The 22773-nt window shown below is 36.8% G+C and overlaps 1 pseudogene; it reads left to right on the top strand.

The window, feature by feature from the left end:
• The window catches only part of LOC142167935 (uncharacterized), a 113183-nt pseudogene that overhangs the window by 14622 nt on the left and 75788 nt on the right, over positions 1-22773 (top strand).

The raw sequence follows: 22773 nt of genomic DNA, 5'->3' as shown, positions 1-22773 counted from the left end.
TGCCAATATATTTTCAAAATTCGATTTAAAATCTGGATATTGGCAGATTCAAATATTTAAAGAGCATACTTATAGAACTGCTTTTAATGTTCCATTTGGGCAATATGAATGGAATGTTATGCCTTTTGGTCTGAAGAATGCCCCTTCAGAATTCCAAAAAATTATGAATGATATTTTCAACCCCTATCTAGATTTCATCATTGTTTATATCGATGACATTTTGGTATTTTCCAAAACACTTGAAATGCATATTAAGCATTTAGACATTTTCAAAAGAATTGTTATACAAAATGGTTTGGTTATCTCAAAACAAAAAATGAGTTTATTCCAAACTAACATTCGATTCTTAGGACATTATATTTTTTGTCAAGGAAAAATTACTCTTATTCAAAGATCGATAGATTTTTCTTCAAAATTTCCCGATGTTATTACTGATAGAACTCAGTTACAAAGATTTTTGGGAAGTTTAAATTATATTTTGCCTTTTTATAAAGATTTGTCACGTGATTTAGCCCCCTTATATGATAGGCTAAAAAAGAATTATAAAAATCCTTGGACTGATAGTCATACTACTTTGGTCAAAAATATTAAGCAACGTGTTAAATCTTTACCTTGCTTAACCCTTGCTAATCCTGCATGGCAAAAGATTATAGAGACTGATGCGTCTAATATTGGTTACGGAGGGATTTTGAAATAGATAAATCCCAAAAATAAACATGAATATCTGATTAGATTCTACTCTGGTAAATGGTCTGAAGCCCAGAGAAAATACGCTACTGTGGCACATGAAATGTTAACCATAGTAAAATGTGTTTTAAAATTTTAGGACGACTTATACAATATATGTGGTTATAAACCAAGGAACAAAATACATAATTTGATTATGTAAAGCACAAGTTTCATAAAATTCTTGAGAAATATTGTTTAAATCCTCTTTACTATAAGTATCAAAAAACCAAGTTTTAAACTGGTTCCATTTATCACTGAAAAATTCTTTTTTAATATAACCTCTAGCTTGTGACCCGGGACTAAAATCAATTTGGTGTGAAATCATTTAAACACCATTTAGGTCAAAATCCATCTCGTATGCAGAAGGAATATTCTTATCAGAAATATTATCACCATCCTGAACAATATTTGTCTGGGGGTTAATCTTAACCTTTTCAACAAGTTTAACCCTTTCAACTGGTTTATCTCCTACTTTTGTAGAAATTGTGTGCAAAGATGCAGCACGACTTCTAGCTGGTCCATAGACTGGTTCAACAGGAGAAATATGTTGAATATCGGGTAATAGTCTACGATTTGTGAAAGAATGTCTATTATAATTAGAATTAATAGTAGGTAACAGTCTATTATTAGAAAATGACTGTCTACTATAAGTGGAACTATTATCGTCAAACTGAATGCAAATCCTTCCATCCAACTATTATCATCAAACTGAATGCAAATCCTTCCATCTGGATTTTGAGTAATATGAGAATACTCAGTATTGCTGACAGCATCAGTTATCTGACTGGGGGATATAACCGAATCCAAAGTCCATGTAGTTGGAAAATTAATTTCCTCCCACTTAATAGGTCTCCTCGTGGTGACCTTAGACTTTGCAAAATTCGTTTCCACTAAAATAGTCTGATCAGATGTATCATATAATTTACAACTGGAGTTTAACGTAGATAGCAATTTGAAATAAATCCTATACGATAAACATATAAGTTCAGAACCAGGCGCATAATTATAACCATGAGTTTTCACATTTAATGTTAATGCATCATGTTTATAAACACCAGTATAATTATTTGCATATTGGTATGGTACAAATTGCTTTTAAGCCATTAACCCTTAAAGGGTTACCAGAGGCGTTTTTAGCCACTCTTAGAGATGCTAGAAATCTGAATTTCAGACAGTCTCTAATGGGTTCTATTGAATCTACTGTTGCCTACGGCCCAGTATATTTTAATACTCAACCCAATCTGCAATTATCTTTATCTGATGTTAATATACTTGATGCATTAATATTAAATGTGAAAACGCATGGTATTACTTTTACTGCATTTCAAAAATTTATTGATGAAGATGTTGCTGCAGTCAGCATCGCAGAAATTAATAAATTAATTTCTCAAAATAATTATTTGAGCTTATATGTTAAAGTTTTGGGAGAACAGATTAGTTTTCTTGATAAAAAACTTGATAATTTAACAGTTTTGATAAAAGAAATGAGTACTAGCAAGAAGATAACTGATATTGCCTCTGCTTCAGGAAGCAAATCAGAACCTCAAATTGTTGTTACTCATATTCAAAGACCCCCTGATATTCAGGATTTTAAATTTAAATCTTTTGATGACTTAGAAGAACTTCTTGATAAAAAGTTATCCGGTTTGAATATCAAACCTATTGATTTATCAAAAGATTTTGCTGATAAAATGGAGGCTACTTTTGATTATAAAAATGATGTTTTATTAGAGTTTAATAAACTCAGAAGTTATCCCAAAAAGAATAGTAAGTTTGCAGATAGCAGATATGCTGATAAACCCAGAATGCAAACTTATTATTATAATCGTCCTACTCCTCAAGATGTTCTAATAGAGGAACGCGATTGGAATCAGACTAATACGTCTTACAGTGGTTCCGAAATCTACGAATGGAATCTTGATGGGTTGACTGATAGGCAGTTAACTATTCTTGTACATAGAATGCTTATGTATGCAACTATCTGTAAAAGTGTGAAAAATATAGATAGAAATATTTGCAGAATGATTGTTGCAGGTTTTACTGGCCAACTTCGTGGTTGGTGGGACAATTATTTGACTATAAAAGAAAGAGCAATGGTTATTAATGCTCAAGCCACTAACGAAGGAGATGATAACTTAGGCATGGCCCTAGTGGCAAATAGAGAAGATGTCATTTATACCCTTATTCTTACTATTTTAGAACACTTTAATGGTAGATTTACCAATCAGAACGAGACTGTCCGTACTCTCCTTAATAGCCTTAGATGTAAGACCTTAAGAGAGTTTAGATGGTATAAAGACACTTTTATGAGTAGAGTGATGGAACTACCAGAAAATAAGCTGGAACATTGGAAAGCTAAGTTTATAGATGGCCTTCCCTCTTTATTTGCTGAAAGAGTTAGAAAGATTTTAAGAGGTAGTTATGGTGAAATTCCATACAGAGACTATACCTATGGTAAGTTGATAGGAATTTGCACACAGGAAGGGTTAAACCTGTGCAATGAATTAAGATTGTCCAGACACCTTAAAATGGATAAGCTTAAGGAAAGAAACCAATTAGGGGACTTTTGCACCCAGTTCGGTTTACCCGAGACTTCTACACATAAGAAGAAGAAACATAAGTATCATAGATACCCCAACCAAGACAGTCCTTATAGGAGGAAGAGATCTAGATATAGATCCAAAGAAGAACGAGAAGCTAAGAAAGCCCATCGTAAGGCTACTAGATTTACCAAAAATAGGTCTAAGAGAGACCTAGCTGACATTAAGTGTTATAAGTGTGGTAAATTTGGCCATATAGCTCCGAATTGTAAGCTTCAAAAGCTGAAAACCTTAGAACTAGATGATGAGTTGCGTGATAAGGTTTATTGTTTGTTATACACTTCTGGATCAGAATCGGATTATTATTCTGAGTCAGAATCTGAAGCTGAAATAGATTTACTTGATTTATCTGATAGTAATAAAAATGTTGATGATACTTGTACAACTTGCAAAGGTGATACATGTGCTTGTGATGATGAATTTTATAAATTGCAATCACAATTTGAAAATTTAAATATGAAAACTATTACATCTGATAATGTAATAGAACTTTTAAAAGAAGTTACTGATGAAAAACTTCGTAAAAAAATTATTAATTTGGCTGCTAGTTCAAGTTCTAATTGAAGTTCTAGTTTTGCAAAACCCTTTGAAAAAGAATTTGAATATTCCCCGCCTTATTCTTTACTGGAGGTTAATAACCGTCTGTTAAATAAAAATGCAACTCCAGCAAGAGATTCTTCTTTCGATGATTTGAAGGTTGAAGTTGAAAACTTGAAACGAGAGATCAAATCTCTTAAACAGAATCAGATGATTTGTGATCATAGGATTACTCAGATTGAGAAAATCAATTCTCCAGCTGAGAAATCTAATAATAAAAAAAAAGGTATTTTTGAAAATGATATTGAAGAAAAACCTATTAGTTTTAATCCTAAACATGATATGTTTTTAGGAATGATGCAAATTATTACTGCTCACAAATGGTATATTAAATGTACTATTCTCATTGATAATAGTTTTTCTATTACAAACATTGACATGATTGATAGTGGAGCAGATGTTAGCTGCATTCAAGAAGGTTTAATACCTACGAAATATTTTCAAAAAACTACTCATATGGTTAGATCTGCATCCGGACATGCTTTAGATATAAAGTATAAACTGCCTAATACGGGTATCTGTCAGAATAAAGTCTATATTCCCCATTTATTTTTCTTGGTTAAAAACCAGTTATACCCTCCAATTATACTTGGAACACCGTTTATTAACGCAATTTATCCTTTTACTAGCATTGACTCGAAAGGTTTTACTGCTACTTATATGGATAAAGAGATTAGTTATACTTTTGTTACGGATCCAGTAACTAGAGATATTAATGCTTTAATTGATATGAAGCAAAAACATGTTGATTCTTTACAATTAGAATTGTTTAGTATGAATATATTTGATACTTTAAATTCTACTAAAGTACAGGAAAAAATCAAATTGATTTCCAAACAGATTGCTGTTGATATTTGTGCTGAGCATTCTAGCACTTTTTGGAATCGAAAAAAGCATATTGTCACTCTTCCATATGAAGACAATTTCTCTGAGGATGATATTCCTACTAAATCTCGACCTCTTCAGATGAACGCAGAATTAGTAGAATTTTGCAAAAAAGAGATTGATAGCTTGCTACAAAAGGGTTTGATAAAACCCTCAAAATCTCCTTGGTCTTGTACAGCTTTTTACGTTAATAACACAGCTGAAAAGGAATGTGGTATTCCTAGATTGGTCATTAATTATAAACCCTTGAATAAATATTTGAAGTGGGTTAGGTATCCTATTCCTAATAAAAGAGATTTATTGTCTAGATTATATGATGCCAATATATTTTCAAAATTCGATTTAAAATCTGGATATTGGCAGATTCAAATATTTAAAGAGCATACTTATAGAACTGCTTTTAATGTTCCATTTGGACAATATGAATGGAATGTTATGCCTTTTGGTCTGAATAATGCCCCTTCAGAATTCCAAAAAATTATGAATGATATTTTCAACCCCTATCTAGATTTCATCATTGTTTATATCGATGACATTTTGGTATTTTCCAAAACACTTGAAATGCATATTAAGCATTTAGACATTTTCAAAAGAATTGTTATACAAAATGGTTTGGTTATCTCAAAACAAAAAATAAGTTTATTCCAAACTAACATTCGATTCTTAGGACATTATATTTGTCAAGGAAAAATTACTCCTAATGGACTTTCTTAACTCTTTCAGCAAATAAGGAAGGAAGGCCATTTATAAACTTAGCTTTCCAATATTCAATCTTATTCTCTGATAGTTCCATCACTCTACACATAAAAGTGTCTTTATACCATCTAAACTCACCTAAGGTCTTACATCTAAGGCCATTAAGAAGAGTACGGACAGTCTCATTCTGATTGGTAAATCTACCATTAAAGTGTTCTAAAATAGTAAGAATAAGGGTATAAACGGCATCTTCTCTATTTGCCACTAGGGCCATGCCTAAGTTATCAACTCCTTCGTCAATGGCTTTAGCGTTAATAATCATTGCCCTTTCTTCGACAGTTAAATAATTGTCCCACCAGCCACGAAGTTGATCAGTAAAACCTGCAACAATCATCCTGCAAATATTCCTATCTGTATTCTTCACACTTTTACAGATAGTTGCATACATAAGCATTCTATGTACTAGAATAGTTAACTGCCTATCAGTCAAACCATCAAGATTCCATTCGTAAATTTCAGAACCACTGTAAGACGTATTAGTCTGATTCCAATCATGTTCCTCTATTAAAACATCTTGAGGAGTTGGACGATTGTAATAATAAGTCTGCATTCTAGGTTTATCAGCATATCTGCTATCAGTAAACTTATTATTCTTTTTGGGATAACTTTTGAGTTTATTAAACTCTAACAAAACATCATTTTTATAATCAAAAGTAGCATCCATTTTATCAGCAAAATCTTTTGATAAATCAATAGGTTTGATATTCAAACCGGATAACTTTTTATCAAGAAGTTCTTCTAAATCATTAAAAGATTTAAATTTAAAATCCTGAATCTCAGGAGGTCTTTGAATATGAGTAAGAACAGTTTGAGCTCCTGATTTGCTTCCTGAAGTAAAGGCAATATCAGTTATTTTCTTGCTAGTACTCATATCTTTTATCAAAACTGTTAAATCATCAAGTTTTTTTCTCAAGAAAACTAATTTGTTCTCCCAAAACCTTAACATATAAGCTCAAATAATTATTTTGAGAAATTAATTTATTAATTTCTGCGATGCTGACTGCAGCAACATCTTCATCAATAAATTTTTGAAATGCAGTAAAAGTAATACCTGTATTATTAGGTAAAACAAAAGGTGCTTGAGGAGGGTAAATGGCTTTAGTAATATTGCCACTCCCGTCTTTATAAGATCTTTCCAAAACTTTTATAAAAAGTGGTAAATATGTGGTTATAAACCAAGGAACAAAATACATAATTTGATTATGTAAAGCACAAGTTTCATAATATTCTTGAGAAATATTATTCAAATCCTCTTTGCTATAAGTATCAAAAAACCAAGTTTTAAACTGGTTCCATTTATCACTGAAAAATTCTTTTTGGATATAACCTATAGCTTATGACCCTGGACTAAAATCAATTTGGTGTGGAATCATTTAAACACCATTTAGTTCAAAATCCATCTCGGATGCCGAAGGAATATCCTTATCAGAAATATTATCACTATCCTGGACAATATTTGTCTGGGGGTTAATCTTAACCTTTTCAACAGGTTTAACCCTTTCAACTGGTTTATCACCTACTTTAGTAGAAATTGTGTGTAGAGATGCAGCACGATTTCTAGCTGGTCCATAGACTGGTTCAACAGGAGAAATGTGTTGAATATCAGGCAACAGTCTATGATTGAAAGAATGTCTATTATAATTAGAACTAATAGTAGGCAACAGTCTATTATTAGAAAATGACTGTCTACTATAAGTGGAACTATTATCGTCAAACTGAATGCAAATCCTTCCATCCGGATTTTGAGTAATATGAGAATACTCAGTATTACTGACAACATTAGTTATCTGACTGGGGGATATAACCGAATCCAAAGTCCATGTAGTTGGAAAATTAATTTCCTCCCACTTAATAGGTCTCCTCGTGGTGACCTTAGACTTTGCAAAATTCGTTTCCACTAAAATAGTCTGATCAGATTTATCATATAATTTACATCTGGGGTTTAATGTAGATAGCAATTTGAAATAAATCCTATATGATAAACATATAAGTTCAGAACCAGGCGCATAATTATAACCATGCGTTTTCACATTTAATGTTAATGCATCAAGTATATTAACATCAGATAAAGATAATTGCAAATTGGGTTGAGTATTAAAATTGTCACGACCCGAAATTCCCACCTTCGGACCGTGATGGCGCCTAACATTTTACTTGCTAGGCAAGCCAACGTTAAAATAATATTAGCCATTTTAAAACAATTTTTAAATTTATTAATAATAAAGAAACAAATGCGGAAGTAAGGTCTGAAATATAGTGAATAATTCATAAAAATAACGGCGTCTAAATACCATCCCAGAATTGGTGTCACAAGTGCACGAGCTTCTAGAATAATAAAAATAAAGGTCTGAATAAAATAAAGTTGTCTGGAAATAAACACACAGCTAAGGTACAGTAGACGGGGACTTCAGAACTGCGAACGTTGTGCAGTTATACCTCAAGTCTCCTCTGAGTAGCTGAAATCCGAGCAAGTCTATGGTACGCCGCTGGGACCAACTCCGAAATCTGCATAAGAAGTGCAGGTGTAGTATCAGTACAACCGACCCCATGTACTGGTAAGTGCTGAGCCTAACCTCGACGAAGTAGTGACGAAGCTAAGGCGGTTCACTTACATTAACTTATACGCAATATTAGTAACAACATCAATAATAGAAATAAATCAGGTAACTCATTTATAATGGTTGAAGCCAACTCATCAGTTATAACCAATTATCATTTCCATAAATTCTGTTGCAGCAGCTACAAAAAATCTTTCCTGACACTAAAATGGGGATAACTCTCTCATACGATGTCCGAATTCGACGATTCTTTTTGCTATGGCTCCAAAATTTTAATACGGATCTAATGCTTCCATAAAAACTAAATTTGGAATTCATTTGCTTAATGAGATACCACTTATTCTTGAAGAAACGACGCCGAACGTTCTTGAAATGCCAAAATTAAATTTCGTTGACCACCCGAGACCCTCGGGATCTCAACCAAATATACCAACAAGTCCTAAAACATTATACGGACTTACTCAGGGTCTCATATCACATCAAACGACGCTGAAATTACAATTCACACCTCAATTCGATCTTTTGAGTTTCCAAACTTTTCAATTTACAAATCTTGTGCCAAAACATGTTAAATGAATCCGGAATGACTTTAAATTTGGCACACAAGTCATAAATGATATAACGGAGCTATTCCAATTTTCCGAATCAGATTCCGACCCCGATATCAAAAAGTCAACCCCGTGGTCAAACTTGGAAATCTTTAGCCTTTAAATTGCTAGTTCCGTTAAATGGTCATAACTTAAGCTAGGGACCTCCAAATTAAATTCCGGGCATATGCCCAAGTCCCAAATCATGATACGGAGCTACCGGAACTGTCAAAACACTAATCCGGGTCCATTTGCTAAAAATGTTGACCAAAGTCAACTCACTTAAATTTTAAAGCTCTATTTCACATTTTAATTCATATTTCACATAAAAACTTTCCAAAAAATTTTACGGATTTTGCACGCAAGTCGAGGAAGGATAAATGGTGCTTTTCAAGGTCTTAAAACATAGAATTACTTATTAAATTTAAAGATGATATTTTGGGTCATCACATTCTCCACCTCTAAAACAAACGTTCGTCCTCGAACGGAGTTAGAAACAAAACAAATACCTGAGCTGGAGAAAAGGTGTGGATATTTACTCTGCATTTCCAACTCGAACTCCCAGGTAGATGCCTCTACCGACTGACCTCTCCATTGCACTCGAACTGAAGGATAACTCTTAGACCTCAATTGTCAGACCTGTCGGGCTAGAATAGCCACCGGCTCCTCCTCGTAAGTCAAATCTTTGTCCAACTGGACTGAGTTGAAATCTAACACATGGGACGAATCACCATGATATTTCCGGAGCATAGACACATGGAACACCGGATGAACCGCTGATAAACTAGGTGGTAATGCAAGCCTGTAGGCTACTTCACCCACCCTTTCAAGAATTTCAAAGGGTCCGATATACCTAGGGCTCAACTTGCCCTTCTTTCCGAACCTCATTACACCTTTCATAGGTGAAACCCGAAGCAATATTCGTTCTCCAACCATGAATGCAATATCACAAACTTTACGGTTGGCATAACTCTTTTGCCTAGACTGAGCTGTGCGAAGTCAATCCTGAATAATCTTGACCTTATCCAAGGCATCCTGTGCCAAATCGGTACCCAACAACCGAGCCTCTCCCGGTTCAAACCTACCAACTGGCGATCGTCATCGCCTTCCATATAATGCCTCATATGGAGCCATCTGAATACTTGACTGGTAGCTGTTATTATAAGCAAACTCCGCAAGTGGCAAGAAATGATCCCAAGAACCTCCAAAGTCTATAACACAAGCGCGAAGCATATCTTCCAATATTTGAATAGTGCGCTCTGACTGTCCGTCTGTCTGTGGATGCAATGCTGTACTCAACTCCACCCGCGTGCCTAACTCACGCTGTACAGCCCTCCAAAAATGTGAGGTAAACTGCGTACCTCGATCTGAAATAATAGACACGGGCACACCGTGAAAGCGGACAATCTCACCAATGTAAATTTCAGCTAACCTCTCTGAAGAATAGGTAACTGCCACTGGAATGAAATGGGCTGACTTGGTCAACCTGTCCACAATGACCCAAACTGCGTCAAACTTTCTCTGAGTCCGTGGGAGCCCAACAACAAAATCTATTGTGATACGCTCCCACTTCCACTCAGGAATTTCTAACTTCTGAAATAAACCACCAGGTCTCTGATGCTCGTACTTAACTTGCTGACAATTCAGACACCGAGTTACATGTGCAACTATATCCTTTTTCATTCTCCTCCACCAATAATGTTGTCGCAAATCTTGATACATTTTTGCGGCACCTGGATGAATAAAATACCTGAAACTGTGTGCCTTTTCAAGAATTAATTTACGAAGCCCATCCACATTAGGCACACAAATACGGCCCTGCATTCGCAGAATTCCATCTTCCCCCACAGCAACCCGTTTGGCATCACCGTGCCACACCGTGTCCTTAAGGACAAGTAAGTGAGGATCATCATACTGCCTCTCTTTGATGCGCTCATATAATGAAGATCGAGCGACTGTACAAGCTAGAACCCGACTGGGTTCTGAAACATCTAACCTTACGAACTGATTAGCCAAAGTTTGAACATCTGCAGCTAATGGCCTCTCACCAACCGGAATATATGCAAGACTGCCCATACTCACAGCCTTTCTACTCAAAGCATCGGCCACCACATTGGCCTTTCTGGGGTGATACAAAATGGTGATATCATAGTCTTTCAACAACTCCATCCATCTTCTTTGCCTCAAATTAAGATCCTTTTGTTTGAACAGGTACTGAAGGCTGTGAGGATCAGTAAATACCTCACACGAGACACCATAGAGGTAATGCCTCCAAAGTTTCAGCGCATGAACAATGGCTGCCAATTCTAAGTCATGAACAGGATAATTCTTCTCGTGAACTTTCAACTGCCGCGACGCATATGCAATTACCTTGCCATCTTGCATTAATACTGCACCAAGCCCAATGTGAGATGCGTCACAATATACCGTATACGATCCTGAACCAGTGGGTAATACCAATACTAGCGCCGTAGTCAAGGCAGTCTTGAGCTTCTGAAAGCTCAACTCACACTCGTCTGACCATCTGAATGGAACACCCTTCTGGGTTAGTCTAGTCAAGGTGCTTGCTATAGATTAAAACCCTTCCACGAACCGACGATAATAACCTGCCAAACCTAGGAAACTCCGGATCTCTGTAACCGAAGCAGGTCTAGGCCAATTCTTAATAGCCTCAATCTTCTTAGGATCCACCTTTATGCCTTCTACCGATACAACATATCCTAAAAAGGTAACTGAGTCTAACCAAAACTCACATTTTGAAAATTTGGCATATAACTGATTATTCTTCAAGGTGTGAAGCACACTTCGAAGATGCCGCTCTTGCTCTTCTCGACTGCTGGAGTAAATCAAGATATCATCAATGAATACAACCACAAAAGAATCCAAATAAGGCTTGAACACCCGATTCATCAAATCCATAAATGCTGCTGGAGCATTTGTCAACCCAAATGACATCACTAGGAACTCATAATGCCTATACCGAGGCCGAAAAGCTGTCTTAGGGACATCAGATGCCCTAATCTTCAACTGATGGTAACCAGATCTCAAATCAATTTTCGAAAATACCTTGGCACCCTGAAGCTGATCAAATAAGTCATCAATTCTTGACAGCGGATATTTGTTTTTGATAGTGGCCTTGTTCAACTACCGATAATCTATACACATCCTCATCGAGCCATCTTTCTTCTTTACAAATAATACTGGTGCACCCCAGGGCGAGACATTGGGTCTAATGAATCCCTGATCAAGCAAGGCTTGTAACTGCTCTTTCAATTCTTTCAATTCTAGCGGGGCCATACGGTATGGTGGAATAGAAATGGGCTGAGTGCCCAGAGCCAAATCAATACAGAAGTCAATATCTCTGTCGGGTGGCATCACCGGCAGATCTGCAGGAAATACTTCCGAAAATTCACGAACAACTGGTACTGAGTCCATAGAAGGGACATCCGCACTGGGATCGCGAATATAAGCCAAATAGGTTAGACACCCTTTCTCTACCATACGCCGAGCTTTCATATAAGAAATAACCCTGCTGGCAGAATGGCCAGGAGTTCCTTTCCACTCTAATCGAGGTAACCCTGACATAGCTAGGGTCACTGTCTTGGCATGACAGTCCAATATAGCATGATAAGGAGACAGCCAATCCATACCCAAGATGACATCAAAATCTATCATATCAAGAAGTAGAAGATCCACACTAGTTTCAAGATTACCAATAGTAACCACACACGAACGGTAGACATGATTTACTACCATAGAGTCTCCCACCGGTGTAGATACACACACAGAAGCACTCAGAGAATCACAAGGCACAACCAAATATGAAGCAAAATAGGAGGACACATAGGAATAAGTAGATCCTGGATCAAATAAAACTGAAGCATCTCTATGGCAAACTGGAATAATACCTGTGATCACAGCATCAGATGACTCGGCCTCAGGCCTAGCTGGAAAAGCATAAAATCGGGGCTAGGCCCCACCACTCTGAACTGCATCTCTGGGACGGCCTCTAACTGGCTGGCCTCCACCTCTAACGGTCTGACCTCCACCTCTAATGGCCTGACCTCCACCTCTAATGGCATGACCTCCACCTCTAACTGTCTGACCCCTACCTCTAGCTGGCTGAGCAGGCGGTGAAGCAACCGGTGCCGGTATGATGGTGTCACGACCCGAAATTCCCACCTTCGGACCGTGATGGCGCCTAACATTTCACTTGCTAGGCAAGCCAACGTTAAAATAATATTAGCCATTTTTAAACAATTTTTAAATTTATAATAATAAAGAAACAAATGCGGAAGCAAGGTATGAAATATAGTGAATAATCCATAAAAATAACGGCGTCTAAATACCATCCCAGAATTGGTGTCACAAGTGCATGAGCTTCTAGAATAATAAAAATAAAGGTCTGAATAAAATAAAGCTGTCTGAAAATAAACACACAGCTAAGGTACAGTAGACGGGGACTTCAGAACTACGAACGTCGTGCAGTTATACCTCAAGTCTCCTCTGAGTAGCTGAAATGCGAGCAAGTCTATGGTACGCTGCTGGGATCAACTCCAAAATCTGCACAAGAAGTGCAGAGTGTAGTATCAGTACAACCGACCCCATGTACTGGTAAGTGCTGAGCCTAACCTCGACGAAGTAGTGACGAGGCTAAGTCGGTTCACTTACATTAACTTGTAAGCAATATTAGTAACAACATGAATAATAGAAATAAATCAGGTAACTCATTTATAATGGTTGAAGCCAACTCATCAGTTATAACCAATTATCATTTCCATAAATTCTGTTGCAGCGTGCTACCCGCTCTCACAATATATTCACATTCAATTCTGTTGCAGCGTGCAACCCGCTCTCCCAATATTTTCCTTTTAATCAAGTATGTCATATATTTATTTCAATCAAATATATATATAGACTTTTAAATAAGTCTGTTGCGGCGTGCAATCCGATCCCCCAATATTGACTTCTCTATAAGTCTATTGCGGCGTGCAACCCGATCCTCCAATATTAACTTTTTAACAAGTCTGTTCCGGCGTGCAACCCGATCCTCCAATATTAACTTTTAAGCAAGTCTGTTGCGGCGTGCAACCCGATCCTCCAATATATTCATTTCAATCAAGTCTGTTGCGGCGTGCAACCCGATCCTCCAATATGGACTTTTAAACAAGTTTGTTACGGCGTGCAACCCGATCCTCCAATATGGACTTTTAAACAAGTCTGTTGTGCGCGTGCTACCCGATCCTCCAATATATTCATTTCAATCAACTCTGTTGCGGTGCGCAACCCGCTCCTCCAATATATTTATTTACCAATTCTTATAGAATAAATTGCCCCAATAAATGCAACAATTAATATAAAATTTTAAAAAAACAAGCATTCAATAATTATGATTTAATTATGAATCAAGCAATGACAATTAGCAATTTATTATAAAAATCGGGGAGAAAATAGACAGTTTAATATTTAATATGCTAAATGTCAAGTAGCAATTAATACACATAATTCAAATAGCATGTAACAATTATTGCAGAAATTCAAGAATTAATATTTGTCAAGGAATAGGAAAGAAATAATTATTATAACAATTAATTCGTGTCTTAGAACAATTTATGATTTTCAAATAATTATGCAAATAATTAATTTGACGACGTATAGACACTCATCACCTCGCCTATACGTCGTTCACATGCATTTCACATAACAAATAATTTAAGGGTTCTATTCCCTCAAGTCAAGGTTAACCACGACACCTACCTCGCTTTGCAAATTCCAATAAATTACTAGACCATAGCTTTTCCTTTTAAATTTATCTGCAAAAGTTTCAAATCTATTCACAAACAATTCGATATACTCAATACAAATCGTAGGAATTAATTCCATATGAATTTACTAATTTTCCGGATAAAAATCTAAAATTCACTTTAAAAATTGACAGTGGGGCCCACATCTCAAATCTCGGAAAAACTTACGAAATCCGAACACCCATTCCGAGACGAGTCCAACCATACAAAAATTATCAAATTCCGACATCGGATTGACCTTCAAATCTTCGTTTTACATTTTTGGAAGGTTTTGTAAAAATCTGATTTTTCTTCCATAAATTCATGGATTCATGATGTAAATGAGTATGGAATCATGAAATATAATCAATATAGGATAAAGAACACTTACCCCAATTTTTTCCCTTGAAAATCGCCCAAATATCGCCTAAATCGAGCTCCCCAAACTCAAGAATGAATAAAATGGCTAAACTCCCCGTTTTATGGGGTTTCTGGCGTTTTCGAGCGCCACAGGTAGCGTGGGGCGCTGCCTGTGGCGCAGTTTCCAGAACACCAATAATTCCCAGCGCCAGGGCTAGCGCCCCACGCTACCCTGGGCGCTGGCGGCTATGAAAAATCCTTCCTGACACGAAAATGGGCATAACTCTCTCATACGATGTCCGAATTCGATGATTCTTTTTGCTATGGTTCCAAAATTTCAATAAGGATCTAATTCTTCCATCAAAACTAAATTTGGAATTCATTTTCTTAATGGGATACCACTTATTCTTGAAGAAACGACGTCGAACGTCTTGGAATGCCAAAATTAAATTCCGTTGACCACTCGAAATCCACCAGAGGTACTCGCGATCTCAACCAAATATACCAACAAGTCCTAAAATATTATACGGACTTACTCGGGGTCTCATATCATGTCAAACAACGCTGAAATTACAATTCACACCTCGATTCGATCTTTTGAGTTTCCAAATTTTTTAATTTACAAATCTTGTGCCAAAACATGTTAAATGAATCCGGAATGACTTTAAATTTGGCACACAAGTCATAGATGACATAACAGAGCTATTCCAATTTCCAGAATTGAATTCTGACCCCGATATCAAAAAGTCAACCCCGTGGTCAAACTTGAAAATCTTTAGTCTTTAAATTACTAGTTTCCGTTAAATGGCCATAACTTGAGCTAGGGACCTCCAAATTAAATTTCGGGCATATGCCCAAGTTCCAAATCACCATACGGAGCTACCAGAACTATCAAAATATTGATCCGGGTCCATTTGCTCAAAATGTTGACCAAAGTCAACTCAGTTGAGTTTAAAGGCTTTATTTCACATTTTAATACATTTTTTTCACATGAAAACTTTTCGGAAAATTTTACGGACTGCGCACGCAAGTCGAGGAATGATAAATGGTGCTCGAGGTCTTAGAACACATAATTACTTATTAAATTTAGAGATGATATTTTGGGTCATCAAAGATGGCACGAGAATCTTGCCGAGATCTATTACTCGCCAATCTAGGGCAATACCTCCTGATGTGACCAATGTTCCCACACTCATAACACCCATCCTGATGTCGCGGTTGCTGAAGCTGAAGCTCACCCAGATGGGGAGGATAACCACTGTAGTAACTCTAGAGTGGTGGTGCACTGATAGGAGCTGAATGTGCACTGAATACTGGCTGCCCAGAGTAAGGCATAATAGGACCGTTACTCCCTGAAGCACCGGGAGATACATTGAGTGCTGAATGAAACGGTCTGGGAGGATGACCCTTACCAAAATTACCCCTGCCTCCAGACAAGGCACCACTGTAACCACCGAACTGACGAGGCCTCTTATCGGACCTCTGCCCTCTTTCCTGTGCAAGGACCATCTTGATCCTCCTTGCGACATTAGCAGCCGCCTGAAAAGAAATCTCACGTCTGGTCTCCTTGGCCATCTGAAGTCTGATAGGGTGAGTGAGTCCCTCAATGAACCTCATCACTCTCTCTCCCTCCGTAGGTAGTAAAAGGAGAGCATGATGGGCCAAATCCACAAAACGGGACTCATATTGAGTAACAGTCATACTGCCCTGCTGTAGACGCTCAAATTGCTTGCGAAATTCCTCTCTCAGTGTGATAGGGAGGAACTTCTCCAAAAATAGCTGAGAGAACTGCTCCCAGGTAAGTATAGGTGATCCGACTGGTCGGGTCAATGTATAATCTCTCCCCCACCTCTTGGCGGAACCCGTCATCTGGAATACGGCAAAATCAACTCCATTGGTCTCAACTATACCCATGTTTCGCAGCACCTCGTGGCAGCGTTCAAGATAATCATGTGGGTCCTCAGAAGGTGTACCACTGAAGTGAACTGGAAAGAGCTTAGTAAACTTATCCAGCCTCAATAAGGCCTCAAAAGACATGGCGGGCCTATCACCGGTCTGTGCCGCAATAACTGGCTGAACTACCCCAACTGGCGGGGCTACTGGAGCCTGATTCTGGGGAGCCCTCTGCTCCGGGGTGGGAGTAGTGGGAGTTTGTGCTCCTCCCCCAGCCTGTGAGATGGCTGGTGCCACTAGAAATGTACCATTCTGAGCCACACCCTCCACAAGACTCATCAATCGGACTAGAGCGTCCTGAAGCACTGCAGTGGCTATGAATCTTTCCGGGACCTGAACTGGTCCAATTGGTACATTCTGAACTGGGACCTCCTCCTGAAGGTCTACCTGAGGTTCTTCAATAGGTGCAGTTGCTCAAGCTCTGGACTGAGTCTACCTCGGCCTCTGCCTTGGCCTCTAGCACGACCTCGGCCTCGACCTCTACCCCTGGCCATAGTTGCCAACGGGGATTCTGGTCCCTGTCCATCGGTAGAGGTATTACGCGTTCTCACCATCTGCGAGTGAATAAGAGTAGAATGGTTCAATCATCGATGATAGAATAAAATCGTATGACAGAATAAGTAAGAAGTGATATTGTTCCTAAACTTCATAGCCTCTGAGAGATAAGTACAGACGTCTCCGTGCCGATCCTTCAGACTCTACTAAGCTTGCTCGTGGCTCGTGAGACCTATGTAACCTAGTGCTTTGATACCAACTGTCACGACCCGAAATTCCCACCTTCGGACCGTGATGGCGCCTAACATTTCACTTGCTAGGCAAGCCAACGTTAAAATAATATTAGCCATTTTAAAACAATTTTTAAATTTATTAATAATAAAGAAACAAATACGGAAGTAAGGTCTGAAATATAGTGAATAATCCATAAAAATAATGGCGTCCAAATACCATCTCAGAATTGGTGTCACAAGTGCACGAGCTTCTAGAATAATAAAAATAAAGGTCTAAATAAAATAAAGCTGTCTGGAAATAAACACACAGCTAAGGCACAGTAGACGGGGACTTCAGAACTGCGAACGTCGTGCAGTTATACCTCAAGTCTCCTCTGAGTAGCTGAAATCCGAGCAAGTCTATGGTAAGCCGCTGGGACCAACTCCGAAATCTGCACAAGAAGTGCAGAGTGTAGTATCAGTACAACCGACCCCATGTACTGGTAAGTGCTGAGCCAAACCTCGACGAAGTAATGACGAGGCTAAGGCGGTTCACTTACATTAACCTGTACGCAATATTAGTAACAACATCAACAATAGAAATAAATTAGGTAACTCATTTATAATGGTTGAAGCCAACTCATCAGTTATATCCAATTATCATTTCCATAAATTCTGTTGCAGCGTGCAACCCACTCTTACAATATATTCACATTCAATTCTGTTGCAGCGTGCAATCCGCTCTCCCAATATTTTCCTTTTAATCAAGTATGTCATATATTTATTTCAATCAAGTATATATATAGACTTTTAAATAAGTCTGTTGCGGCGTGCAATCCGATCCCCCAATATTGACTTCTCTATAAGTCTGTTGCGGCATGCAACCCGATCCTCCAATATGGACTTTTAAACAAGTCTGTTGCGGCGTGCAACCCGATCCTCCAATATGGACTTTTAAACAAGTCTGTTGCGGCGTGCAACCCGATCCTCCAATATATTCATTTCAATCAAGTCTGTTGCGGCGTGCAACTCGATCCTCCAATATGGACTTTTAAACAAGTCTGTTGTGGCGTGCAACCCGATCCTCCAATATGGACTTTTAAACAAGTCTGTTGCGGCGTACAACCCGATCCTCCAATATGGACTTTTAAACAAGTCTGTTGCGGCGTGCAAGCCGATCCTCCAATATGGACTTTACCAATTCTTATAGAATAAATTATCCCAATAAATGCAACTGTTAATATAAAATTTTAAAACAACAAGCATTCAATAGTTATGATTTAGTTATGAAACAAGCAATGACAATTAGCAATTTATTATGGAAATAGGGGAGAAAATAGACAGTTTAATATTTAATATGCTAAATGTCAAGTAGCAATTAATACACATAAATCAAATAGCATGTAACAATTATTGCAGGAATTCAAGAATTAATATTTGTGAAGGAATAGGAAAGAAATAATTATTATAACAATTAATTCGTGTCTTAGAACAATTTATAATTTTCAAATAATTATGCAAATAATTAATTTGACGACGTATAGACACTCGTCACCTCGCCTATACGTCGTTCACATGCATTTCACATAACAAATAATATAAGGGTTCTATTCCCTCAAGTCAAGGTTAAACACGACACTTACCTCGCTATGCAAATTCCAATAAATTACTCGACCACAGCTCTTCCTTTTAAATTTGTCTCCAAAAGCTTCAAATCTATTCACAAATAATTCGATATACTCAATACAAATCGTAGGAATTAATCCCATATGAATTTATTAATTTTTCGGATAAAAATCCAAAATTCACTTTAAAAATTGACAGTGGGGCCCACAACTCAAATCTCGGAAAAACTTACGAAATCCGAACACCCATTCCGAGACGAGTCCAACCATACAAAAATTATCAAATTCCGACATCGGATTGACCTTCAAATCTTCGTTTTACATTTTTGGAAGGTTTTGTAAAAATCTAATTTTTCTTCCATAAATTCATGGATTCATGATGTAAATGAGTATAGAATCATGAAATATAATCAATATAGGATAAGGAACACTTACCCCAATTTTTTTCCGTGAAAATCGCCCAAATATCGCGTAAATCGAGCTCCCCAAACTCAAAAATGAGTAAAATGGCTAAACTCCCCGTTTTATGGGGTTTCTGGCATTTTCGAGCGCCACAGGTAGCGTGGGGCGCTGCCTGTGGCGCACTTTCCAGTACACCAATAACTCCCAGCGCCAGGGCTAGCGCCCCACGCTAACCTGGGCGCTGGCGGCTATGAAAAATCTTTCCTGACACTAAAATGGGCATAACTCTCTCATACGATGTCCGAATTCGATGATTCTTTTTGCTATGGCTCCAAAATTTCAATACGGATCTAATGCTTCCATCAAAACTGAATTTGGAATTCATTTGCTTAATGAGATACCACTTATTCTTGAAAAAACGACGTCGAACGTTCTTGAAATGCCAAAATTAAATTTTGTTGACCACCCGAAATCCACCCGAGACCCTTGGGATCTCAACCAAATATACCAACAAGTCCTAAAATATTATACGGACTTACTCAGGGTCTCATATCACATCAAATGACACTGAAATTACAATTCACTCCTCGATTCGTTCTTTTGAGTTTCCAAACTTTTCAATTTACAAATCTTGTGCCAAAACATGTTAAATGAATCCGGAGTGACTTTAAATTTGGCACACAAGTCATAAATGGCATAACGGAGCTATTCCAATTTTCCGAATCGGATTCCGACCCCGATATCAAAAAGTCAACCCCGTGGTCAAACTTGAAAATCTTTAGCCTTTAAATTGCTAGTTCTGTTAAATGGTCATAACTTAAGCTAGGGACCTCCAAATTAAATTCCGAGCATATGCCCAAGTCCCAAATCACGATACGAAGCTAACGGAACTGTCAAAATACTAATCCGGGTCAGTTTGCTAAAAATGTTGACCAAAGTCAACTCACTTGAATTTTAAAGCTCTATTTCACATTTTAATTCATATTTCACATAAAAACTTTCCAGAAAATTTTACGGATTGTGCGCGTAAGTCGAGAAAGGATAAATGGTGCTTTTCAAGGTCTTAGAATATAGAATTACTTATTAAATTTAAAGATGACATTTTGGGTCATCACAAAAATATACTGGGCCGTAGGCAATAGTAGATTCAATAGAACCCATTAGAGACTGTCTGAAATTTAGATTTCTAGCATCTCTAAGAGCGGCTAAAAACATCTCTGGTAACCCTTTAAGGGTTAATGGCTTAAAAGTAATTTGTACCATACCAATATGCAAATAATTATACTGGTGTTTATAAACATCTATATCATGCTTGTTTAACAAACGAATAGTCTGTTCAGACGAATTCAAAGCTAAAGATTGCTCAGTTGTTTTAACAAGTTGTTTAGAAGATAATTTATCAAACCATCCATAATCATAGATTGTTCTAATAGGGACTTTAGGAATAGTCCATTTGTTTAACAAATCAAGGTTTTGAGGTATATCTACCTCTTCCAACCTAGTATTTTTCATACTAGTTTCTCCTAAATCCATATTTCAGAAACATATCTATGTCGAATATTTCATATCTATCTTATATATACCATGAAAGTACCTAGGCTCTATGATTATGGATGGTTGGATAAACTCTCTTCTAAACAACTTGTTAAAACAACTGAGCAATTTTTAGCTTTGAATTCGTCTGAACAGACTATTCGTTTGTTAAACAAGCATGATGTAGATGTTTATAAACACCAGTATAATTATTTGCATATTGGTATGGTACAAATTTCTTTTAAGCCATTAACCCTTAAAGGGTTACCAGAGACGTTTTTAGCCGCTCTTAGAGATGCTAGAAATCTGAATTTCAGACAGTCTCTAATGGTTTCTATTGAATCTACTGTTGCCTACGGCCCAGTATATTTTAATACTCAACCCAATCTACAATTATCTTTATCTGATGTTAATATACTTGATGCATTAACATTAGATGTGAAAACGCATGGTTATAATTATGCGCCTGGTTCTGAACTTATATGTTTATCGTATAGGATTTATTTCAAATTGCTATCTACGTTAAACCCCAGATGTAAATTATATGATACATCTGATCAGACTATTTTAGTGGAAATAAATTTTGCAAAGTCTAAGGTCACCACGAGGAGACCTATTAACTGGGAGGAAATTAATTTTTCAACTACATGGACTTTGGATTCGGTTATATCCCCCAGTCAGATAACTGATGTTGTCAGCAATCACGCGACAAATCTTTATAAAAAGGCGAAATATAATTTAAACTTCCCAAAAATCTTTGTAACTGAGTTCTATCAGTAATAACATCGGAAAATTTTGAAGCAAAATCTATCGATCTTTGAATAGGAGTAATTTTTCCTTGACAAATATAATGTCCTAAGAATCGAATGTTAGTTTGGAATAAACTCATTTTTTGTTTTGCGATAACCAAACCATTTTGTATAACAATTCTTTTGAAAATGTCTAAATGCTTAATATGCATTTCAAGTGTTTTGGAAAATACCAAAATGTCATCGATATAAACAATGATGAAATCTAGATAGGGGTTGAAAATATCATTCATAATATTTTGGAATTCTGAAGGGGCATTCTTCAGACCAAAAGGCATAACATTCCATTCATATTGCCCAAATGGAACATTAAAAGCAGTTCTATAAGTATGCTCTTTAAATATTTGAATATGCCAATATCCAGATTTTAAAAATTTATTGATGAAGATGTTGCTGCAGTCAGCATCACAGAAATTAATAAATTAATTTCTCAAAATAATTATTTGAGCTTATATGTTAAAGTTTTGGGAGAACAGATTAGTTTTCTTGATAAAAAACTTGATAATTTAACAGTTTTGATAAAAGAAATGAGTACTAGCAAGAAGATAACTGATATTGCCTCTACTTCAGGAAGCAAATCGGAACCTCAAATTGTTGTTACTCATATTCAAAGACCCCCTGATATTCAGGATTTTAAATTTAAATCTTTTGATGACTTAGAAGAACTTCTTGATAAAAAGTTATCCGGTTTGAATATCAAACCTATTGATTTATCAAAAGATTTTGCTGATAAAATGGAGGCTACTTTTGATTATAAAAAAGATGTTTTATTAGAGTTTAATAAACTCAGAAGTTATCCCAAAAAGAATAGTAAGTTTGCAGATAGCAGATATGCTGATAAACCCAGAATGCAAACTTATTATTATAATCGTCCTACTCCTCAAGATGT

Source organism: Nicotiana tabacum, chromosome 2 (genome assembly GCF_000715075.1).
Source record: "Nicotiana tabacum cultivar K326 chromosome 2, ASM71507v2, whole genome shotgun sequence".
NCBI lineage: Eukaryota > Viridiplantae > Streptophyta > Magnoliopsida > Solanales > Solanaceae > Nicotiana > Nicotiana tabacum.
The sequence above is the reverse complement of the archived record's forward strand: the minus strand, read 5'-3'. Positions and strand labels throughout refer to the sequence as shown.